General features: G+C 45.1%; 1 protein-coding gene across 3 annotated transcripts in view; it reads right to left on the bottom strand.

The window, feature by feature from the left end:
- The window catches only part of Mpped2 (metallophosphoesterase domain containing 2), a 180854-nt gene that overhangs the window by 97508 nt on the left and 72929 nt on the right, over positions 1 to 10417 (bottom strand). The window contains exon 1 of one of the 3 annotated variants that reach the window (XM_026787839.1): positions 1768 to 1810. The exons of the other annotated variants lie outside the window; for them this stretch is intronic. The gene's annotated coding sequence lies outside the window, so the exon portion shown is untranslated. Of the gene's footprint in view, positions 1 to 1767; positions 1811 to 10417 lie in introns of those variants that run through there. 3 annotated transcript variants of the gene reach the window in all.

Below are 10417 nucleotides of genomic sequence, written 5' to 3'. Positions count from 1 at the left end.
GAGAGAGAGAGAGAGAGAGAGAGAGAGAGAGAGAGAGAGAGAGAGAGTTGTATTATAAGAAATAGGACAAAGCTTGGACAGGAGAAAGGAAGTCCAAGGTGATAAACTCGACACCTATGGGAGCGGGAGAGGGCTGGGATAATCCCGTGAATGGAAGTAGCTGGGAAATTAATAGAGGGGTGTCAGAAATGGGGCACCGGCGCATCATTTTCAAATGCTCATACACAAGTGCTGCTCTGGATAAATAAGATTCCCAGGATAGCTTGCGCCACTCCTTCAATAAAAATTAATGTGCCTCAAAATTAAGTATCATATAACTGCAGCCTGTTTTTCTGCCATAAATCATTATAGAAGGTATTCCGACAATTCACTCTTCCAGGGCATCTGCCTTCCACACGAGCTTGTCTGACACTTTTCATTCCTCCTGAGTAGGGATTATGGGAAATAGGGTGACCAAAATGGCTCATTAGTTTGTGGCTAATCTTCCCCATGGCCTATATTTTAAATCAAGAAACTGGTAAATAAGACTAATTGATTGTGATTTCTTATTTTCGTCTGCTAAAGCCATGGGGAAACAAACCCCCAGCACACAGCAGAGAAAGCATCCACAGCTCTCTAGGCTTCATCTGTATAAGAAAGCCTTGTTCTGAAGCAAAATTTAAGACCTCTGATTCCTGCAAACACTCCTCTCCAATATCCCAAATTAGAAATTTTGAAAATGCGTGAAGAAACCGAGGTTACTGGTGTCAAAAGACTGTCAGTAAGCAAGGATTACTCGGTAGCAAGAAGAGAAGAAACAGAGAGGTGGGGTCAGAATAGAAGAGCATGCTCTGGCTCCCAGGTGCTCAGGGAAATCAGCCTCAGAAGTGTGGCCTTCAGGCTCACCTTCCATTCTGGCGTGCTGGAGAGTGACCTCACTTTGTAGGACCACAAAGAGCCCAGTTAATATTGAATACACTACAATTACCCTTGCACCATTTCTAAACAAAATAAGAGCTACGGATAGACTGCTATCCAATCATCTCCCTGAGACCTTCAGCCCTCCCACAGCACGGGCAGGATATTTTAGAATACTGGTCCCAGACACCAGCAGTGTAAGAGACCCTGTGACACCCCGGAGACAGAGAAGAGGAAAATCTTCCTGCTTAAAATTTGCATTATAGTTCCAGGACAGGCTCCAAAGCCACAGAGAAACCCTATCCCGAAAAAAAAAAAAACAACAAAAAAAATTTGCATTATATTTCTGATAATGTGGAGAAGGACCACAGAAAATATCCAAAGCCCTGAAGACTATTCTCCTGAGGAATGAGTAAGGACAAGTCAAGACAGAAAACTGACCAAGAGGAAGAAGAATGAAAGGAGGAAAAAAAAATCACAGCAGTGGCTAGGAGGATAGAGGAAATGGGGCCCAGGGACAGCCTAGGGAGATCTCCCTTCTCAGTTCTTCACTTGGTGATCTCTGGGTGAGGACTGTACAGAAGGCCGAGTCCAGCCTGAAGCAAGAAGGGAGCACTGTTAGCCTCAAGAAGACGGAGGCCACCTTGGGCCCAGAAAAGACTTTGGCTCTTGGAGTCCACTGCCTAAGCATGCAATAGCTGCACAGACCTCCAGGAATCCCTCTTGGCTCCGCATTTCCACTCGCTTGCCTCAGCTGCAAAACCGCCAGCAACATTCAGTCAGGGCAAGCTCTGTCTCTGACCTCAGTCTGTCCCCCATCAGGCTCCATTACTTTTCACAAGCCCTGACAGCTCTCACGTGAATACTCACACTTGCTGATGGAGCCACACATCAGGTTCAGACTGCTACCTTCTCCTCTGAAACTCATGCATTAGGGTTTCTTCCATGCTTGCAATGGGAACCCAAGTCTAAGAAATATTAAACACAGAAAACTAGATTACAATAATGTCAGGGCCGAGCCAAACTCCCTGGAGAGGGAAAGAATGCTGAGCGAAAGACGGACAGTCCACGTCAGGGATTGTGGGGAGCGTCCACGTCAGGGATTGTGGGGAGCGTCCACGTCAGGGATTGTGGGGAGCGTACAAAGACGGACAGCCCACGTCAGGGATTGTGGGGAGCGTACAAAGACAGCAGGAACGTTTCCTCATCTTCAGTCCCCTTCACAACGAGACCGCTGCCACAAGAACTGTTCCACACAGAAGAGACAAAAGTCTACCCCATCACCTTACTGCCCCAACGTACTCTCGTGACTGAACAGCGACCCATTCACCAATGATGAGCGGCATGACTGAGAAGTGCCAAACCCGGAGAGGGCAACCACTGTGCTCACTATATTTTAGAGACCATAAAGATATCGCAGAGATGCTGCTCTTGTCCCCCAGTAACTTCTTGTTTATATGCATTCCTATTTCAACCATAACTTTGTGACATCATAACTTACACACACACATACACACACACTATCCGCACTCATACGTATGTGCAGACACCATGAGGTAATAAACACAATGACTAAACACCTCCTTATTCTTAACTGAATATCTCTAAGTTGCCATCAGGCCCACATGTTGTGTGGCACATGCGAAACTATGGTGCTATCTGGTTACAGTGGCACCCGTCTGACTGAAGATCACTCAGTCATATAAGCCACCACCTGTCTGGACAACCGTAGTCAAAAGCAGTGGATTCCATTCTTTATTTCATCCAAAATTTTCCTCACAGACAAGAGCCTTGGCTTGTTGACAACAGTTTAGAAGAGCGTGCAACAAAGAAAATGAATTGCCTTCTCACGACCCTCCGAGCTCTCTCCTTCCACTACAGAGGGGTGGATCTAAGTCAGGGTTTCATGAGCCAGCACCAAGACAAATCGGTCAAGACACTGCCAACTGTCATCTCAGTCGGCTATGTATTTGTACCCCTGAGCAGAGGGGAGAGTATGGCTGTAAGGCCTGGAGGAAAGAGCACAGGCATTGGAATCACACAGACCCCAGATTAACTGCCCACGCCCATCACTTATTTCCTTCAAAACTCACATTGAAAGCATGCTCTTTAGCCTAATATTACGTGATCTATCCTTCAAAGCAGGCATGGAAATTAGCCAAATCAGCACAGACTGGACACAATACCAGACACACGAAAGGCAAGGACTGCTCTCGTGGTCCTGTGATACATTTCCTTTCGCTCGGTGACTTCCTGTGGGATAAGCAGCCAGCCTGCTGCCCCTTTAAGACAGGGCTCAGTGCACTCCTTTATTAGCAGAGAAGAGCCTATGACAAGGTTCTATGACGAGCTGACAAATATGTTGGATCTTTTCGCCCCACAAAGCCTTTCAAAGGCAAGTGAGAGGAAGGTGTTCCTCCCAGGGATGATTATAAAATAAGTGGCAATTATTCTACTGAATAATTAGGGGGAACAAATGCAAATCCCGGGTGTTTGCATTTTACATCATTAGGCACGGTGAAGACCAAATTAAATAAAAATAACATGAGGCATAAAGGCCATATCTTTTAAGAGAAATAACTATTTTAGAAGCTTTTTAAGTTCCCTCCTCCTTAACCTTGCAAATAGAAATTTAAAAAACTCCTTTTGAAATCACTGCTGTTCTTATGTGCGTGGAAAGAACACCGGGGCCTGTGAATGTGGGGTTTCAGCTTGCAGGGCTTCCTTGGGGCTGGGCTGCAGAAGCCAGAGCGAAGGGCTGACAGTAGAAATAAAATCTCTGCCTTAACAGCACCGCTGGGGCTAGATGAAAATGGTCTTCTAGAACTTGATTAAAACTAAATTGAAAAAGGACATATTTGGCTAATATTACATTAGACTAAAATATAGAAATGAACCCTAATACTCTCGGAATCTAATCAGCAAAAGCCATCTCAATTTCCAAACTTTCAAGGCATCTTCTTTAAATGCATCACAGATCAATTTACATGGTACTTTTACCAATAAGCAAAACCAAATCACAGGTTGCAATTGACTTATATTGGAAAGTGTGAGAGCAAATGCTAGAGAATGCAATTACGGAAAACAAACTCCATTTTCTCCCCTCTAAAGGGAATTTCGAGGAATATTTTATTGCCATCAAATAATATTTCTGAAGGCATCAATACACAATTCTATTTTCTTTTCAGAGTCCCCATACCCTTTAAATCTAATCCACTCTGCAGAGTATCTTGAAATTTAGAGAAAGGCCTATGAAAGGGGATATTACTTCGCACACACATCCTACGTCAATTTTAATAATCTGCACTCTGGACAGGAAGTTGCTTTGAGTAAAATTTAGGATCCAATAAAATTGACTTTTCCCCTTTTATAACTCAAGCACTGCAAGGAAAAGATTCACAAGGAAACCCCGCAGGAGAGGGTATTTTGATCAGTGGTGGCAGTGATAAGATAGGGAATATGAGACAGCATTTATTTCCTCTCCCAGGTTTCTCTGCCTCATCTCTCAGTTGGCACCAATTACTTACAAGGAGGAACAGCATGTAATCAGAGTAAATAAGGAGACTTCCAGAGATCAACTTTGGTTCCCTTGGCATACTAAGTTGTCCTAGATACACTCTGTGTTCTGATGCCACAATACCCTTCCGGAATTACACAATGTGTATTCATAAGTGGCAAAGTACTTCTAGAAAAGTCTGTCGTGTCTCCTGAGGCTCCGCGTGTCAGGATATGGCGTTTGCAGGCCTCCGTCAGGTCCCTGTCTTCTTTTGTTCTCATTGTTGCCCAGTGTCTTGAGCACCCAGCTGCAAGCAGCCTTAAGCAACAGTTAAAGAGGTAAGTTCCCACGGTGTCTTCTGGAGCCCATGCCTTGTCATAAGTGGGATAGACAGAACATAAAGTGTTCTTTAAAGCTCTGATTTACAGAATTCACAATAGTTTAAGGGTTGTCTGCAGTGCAGAGTGTGGTCTACTGAGAGCAGGCTCCCACTGGTTCTGTTCAATGAGCACAAAGTAGAGAGGCCCTCGGCCTGCCAGGGTCCCTGCTCGTGGACATTTGACATAAAGAGAATACAACCTGCCTTTGTCTTGAGCTGTTTACCACAATACATATCACTTTCGGCCCCTTACCATATGCATCCCTCCCCTCTTCCTACACACCCTTTTTAGACGGTATGAAAGTTTCCCAGATTTTGGCTCATTTCCGTGATCTCCCAAATTCACATGAGGAGGCCTTTACCCCGCGTACCTCAACATTACTATAAGGACTGTAAAGAGGGCATCACAGGGGCTTTCATCCAACTGCAATAGCATCTACGTTATGAAAGAAGAATGAGTAAGTAAGAAATACTTCTATCTTGACTAGAAATCATCCCGATATGACAGGTTTGTACCTCAATTTTGTATTCAACATGGCCTTAAAGTATTAAAAATCCTACTTATATTTCACTCTAGGATGCCAGCAATTATATATAACATATGTAATTATACACACACACACACACACACACAAACACACACATATATATGTATCCTGAGATATATAAATCATTTGTGATTGAGAAACTAAATCCTCCCCTCTTTTTTCCCTGAAATAGGGTCTCAAGCATGTAGACCAGGCTGGCCTTTAACATATCACCCTTCTGCTTCAGCCTGTCAGGAGCTAAGATTACGTTTATGCTACCATACCCAGTTAAATCTCTGTGTATGTTTGTGTATGGGGTGAGTGTGTCATGTTTGTATGTGTGCATGCCCATGTTGTGTGTGTGAACACACTAGTGGAGATCAGAGGTCAGCAGCCAGTGTCTTCCCTCCATTGACCTCCATCTTATTATTTATTTAGTCAGTGTCTCTCATTCTAGTCAAAGATCAGTGACTGGATAAGCTGGTTGACCAGAAAGCCCGCGGTAGCTGTCCTCCACTTCTGCCCCTCCCACTCAATGACAGAATCACAAGGACACCACATGCTGACACAGCTTTTACATGGGCGCTGGGGATCTGAACTCAGGTCCTCATCTTCGTACAGCAAGCTTTTGTATGGACCCAGCCATCTTGTCAGCATCCCAGCCAAATCTGATTCTGAAAATGTCTTGTAAGGTGGGCCCTTTTGGTGGTAAGAGTGCCGCAAAGGGGGCTAGTGTAGTGAAAACTGGACTTTATTGAATGAGTGAACAATGAACAGATGAGAAAATTAACGAAATATCATATCCCACCACTAATGCACTGTCATCCTGAGAGAGAGGGAATTGGTCCTGCTGTTTAATATTATTCATTCAGAAAATTTCCCATCCTTTGTTCCCAGGATGTGGGATCAATAGATGGACTTAACAGTGTAGGGATTTCTTATTTAAGGGAAGTGTCTGTCTTCATGGCATCTCTTCATCGGAACGTTTTCACCTCTAGGCTTCTCAGGCATGTCCCTGCTGTTTTGACAGCTGGCTTTATAGAGGCCACTCTTCATAAATGAACCACTGCCTGGGCCCATCCGGGACACGTGTGTGCATCTTCTCAGGCCCCCAAGCCACTGGGTCAGATGAAAGAATCTGTACTAATTTATGTGCAGGCCCAGCTCTTTCCTTTTGCTTCCAGGAGAAAAATCAAGGGGCAGCGGGGGTGCTGCTAACCTCCTCTGCTCTGAGTCCAGGCCGACCGAGTTCCCAATGGGCAGAGACCTCAGCCATCAGAGTCCTTCCTTCTGTGGGATGGGGAGCTGAAACCTTGTAAGGCGACTTGAATCCACTAAGTTCAGCCAGTGGTGCAGTTAAAACTCTGTGTGTGTGTGTGTGTGTGTGTGTGTGTGTGTGTGTGTGTGTGTGTGCGCGCGCGCGCGCGCACCTCTGATTCTACAGATCAACCCTTTCATCCTCCACTGAACCACACAGGGACATAGGCAGTTTGAGTCTAGGTAATTACTGCGGCTTGTGTTAAACACTAGAAGAATTCTGTTTGGAGGAACTAAGAGGCTTTCCTGAGGAACATCATCATTCTATAACCAGAAGGGTAAATTCCTAAAACTAAAACCCATCACTTTCCGTAGGTAACATCAAATAATAAACAAGGTATGTAGAACAATCTGTTCTCTCAGATACCGATGGAAACTCAGGTTTCATGCTGGGGATACTCTATTCATTTTGATCTGAATCTAAGGTTATTTCCTAAAGGCTCAGACATTAGAGACTTGGTTGCCGACTGGTGGGCCTTTGGTGAGGGACTGGCTCCTCTAGGCACTGACCTGATAATGGACTAATCTCTTAATGAAGTCGCAATAAGATGCCGTTATTGAGAGGTAGGACATGGCTGGGAGATGTGGCTTGCTGGGACCTGTCCCGGAAAGCTATAGCTTGTCCCTACTACTTCCTTTCTTATCTTATGCACCCAGGCCACATGAGTGGAACAACCTTCCTCCTCCGTGGCTCTCACCCAAAGTTATGGAGCTGTCCTTCAGACAGCCACGGTTCTTACAAGTTTTACTTTCTCCTCCAATACAATTCAGGAAACATACTTAATAAAATTCAGAATACCAACATTGGGATAGCAATTTTTCTTCTATGTATCAATAGTCAAAGGGCTACACCGAATTCACTCAACCAATAGGGCACCCCCACTTCTTCTCAAATAAGAAAGTGGTTTGTCAATGGTCTGGCAGGTAAATTGTCCTAGACTGTTAACTTAGAATACACAGCTTACTGTGATGATAATTTCATCTCCTCATAGTTCTAAAACGCCAGTCTTTATTGTTTTTTAACTGGGATTACTCTCCTCATAGAGAACTGCATTTCTTCCTAGAACAATAGCATTGCTGTGTTCCTATGCGGGGGTATGCTTACCTGCGTGCCTGTGTGTGTGGAGTCCTCAGGGCAGCACTGCTGTGTTCCTATGTAATGGGCATGCTTACCTGCATGTGTGTGTCTGTGTGTGAAGGCTGCAAGGTAGCATTGCTGTGTTGCTATGACATTCTCCACCTTATTTTCGGAGCCAGAGTCTCTCAAAGAACCTTGAGCTCACTGGTTGGCTAGAATGATTGGCCTGGAAGCCTCAGGATCTATACAGCTCTGCATCAGCCGTGAGATTGCAGCCTGCCTCTTACGTGATGCTAGGATCCAAGCCAGCATTTTTGGGCAGTAAGCGCCCATCTCCCAACCCCTGCTTTTCTTTATTCTTACTTCTATTTAGTTTATGCAAAGGCTCCCGCAAGTCAGGTCTGTACCTGCTTTTCAAATCTAGCCACTTTGTAGGAAGGAAATCTAAGCAGATCCCATTAAATCCAACGAGCTGCCTGACCCTCATGAAAGTCAAGACGAGGTTTCATAATTAAAGAGGGTCTCTGTGTGTCTAAGGAACAATCTCAATCTTCCTACAACATTCAACTAACATTTCCTGGGGTTTTAGGATTTGACAGGCTGTGCTGTGTGATAGCTGGAAGAATGTTGTAGAAAACGGCAAAGTATGCCTGCCCTCAATGGACTTAAGCTCAGGTGGGACCGGCAGACATCCAGAGAAGTAAACAAATCATCTTCTGTCTGAGAGGAAGGAAGCCATCAAGTTATATAAACGAGCATATGGGGGAAATTACTAAGATATGGCAATCAAAGCAAGAACCCTTTGAAGGAAATCAGTCAACATATTTTCTTTTGTCTGCTCACCCTTTTAGTAGAGATTCACACGAGACTGACATCCCCAGTTCTGTTCAGCACAACGTAAAGGGGCAGGAAGCACACCCCCATCTGTCCACACACCGAAGAGATGTTAAAATAGTATCTCAAGCATTCATCTCTTCAAGATCTGGTTTCATAAAAACCCTGAGATACAGCACTCTTCTCTGGCTCGCTGACTGGATTTGAAAAGCCAGCCCTTGTATTCAAATGTGTTCTAAAAATGAGTTTATTTAGCTCTCTGCCTCTGTGAAGACAGCCCAGAGAAGCTCTGCTATTGAGACAACGGTGGGTGAGGAAACAGAATACCCATGGGAAGGCTGAGCAGTCCCTGTGGGGGTTGTCCAGGGAGGGCCTGAATCCCTTCAGCAACACTAACTCAAGTTCTTCCTTCGAGGCTGTCATAACACTGGCTGAAGAGGACATCTGATGTGCAGCATGCCCAGCCCTGTGAGGTCAGTGCCGACGCTGGGTCCTCAGGAGCTCCTGAGGCTACTCCCCGGCTCATGTCCACGGTCATTCCACTTGTCCACCAGAGACTTTGCCCAGCCAGTTCCTGAAAGCCCAGATACTTGGGGGGCCTTGATCGAACTCTTCTCTTAGTTCAAAGACGACATGGTAACAGAACTTAGAAGTTGTTCAAGCCTGTGTCTTGCCCCAAATCATTTTTTTTTAGGATGGTGGAACACATGAGAGGATTCTGGGAAATTTTCCTTCAAAGAAAAATTCACTAGGAAACTTAAAGAGAACAAAGCTTGCTGTGGTTGAAGGCAGGTTGCAGATAGGAAAATGGGTGGGGTTCTGGCCTGAGATATGCACCCATTCCTCTCTCTCAAAGTCTTTGGAACACAGTTGAAAAAGCACTACCCTGGGAGCTGAACCGTATAAACCTTTAAGTCACTGTATGGCCAGAGATCCACAGCCTCTTCATCCAGTTCCTCCTCAATCTGCTGCTCTGCAGAATTATGTAAAGAATCTTTTCCTCTCCCCCTTCCTTCCCCTTTCAGGTCAGATTCCAGTTCCCAGCTGAGGAGATTCTGATTTTCCAGGCCAGAGTAGGCCATGACCTTAAGGGAAAACATTGTCTATCCCCACTTCCAGTTTCTCCAGGAATCAGATAAGATCTGAGGAGCTGGTAAGGGGCTGGGAGAGAAACCCCTTGTTTCAGTCTGAAACCATGTTCAGTCTGACCCTAGGCAGAGGCCAGTCTAGTCACAGCACTGCACAGTCCAGCTCCAAAGAGAGTGGATTCACAAAGCTAGAAAAGACCAGTGACATAAGCCGGGGCGCTGCTCTCTCTTCCAGGAAGCCCAACAAGGGATGCTTATCACTCTGTATCAGTGGGTTCTGGTCCCAAAGAAACTCGGCTTTCCGTCGTCACTTGATGATCAGCAATGGCAACAAACAGATTAACTTGAATTATTAAAAGGATGCCTCCTAGGGGGCCTTCAGGAATCTCAACATGCCAATGTCAGGTTGGCAAAAGAAGGCAGGTTAAGCATCTCAAACAAGAAAGCCATATAATGATGCTCAAAGATGGGCTCTCCCTCTCAGATCTTTGGAGGCCAGCCTTACAACATATCCTGAAATCTTTCCTCGGGATTCATTTGTGGTGGAAAAACCTCACCTAGTGTCTATCAGAAGGATCTTATAGAACTGGCAAGAGGTAAAACAGAAGAAAAGATAGAAAGGAAAGGGGGAAAGAATAGGAGAGAAAGGGCTGGCAAAATGGCTCAGCTGGTAAAAGGCTCTTCCTGCCAAGTCTGAAACCTGAGTTCCATCTTCTGAATCCATGTGGTGGAAGGAAAGAACCAACTCCCAAAAGATACCTTCTGACTTCCACATGCATGGAACGCACACACAAGCATGCA

This window comes from Microtus ochrogaster (genome assembly GCF_000317375.1).
Source record: "Microtus ochrogaster isolate Prairie Vole_2 chromosome 14 unlocalized genomic scaffold, MicOch1.0 chr14_random_1, whole genome shotgun sequence".
Classification (NCBI taxonomy): Eukaryota; Metazoa; Chordata; class Mammalia; order Rodentia; family Cricetidae; genus Microtus; species Microtus ochrogaster.
Note: the sequence above shows the minus strand (reverse complement) of the source record. Positions and strands in the feature narration are given on the sequence as shown.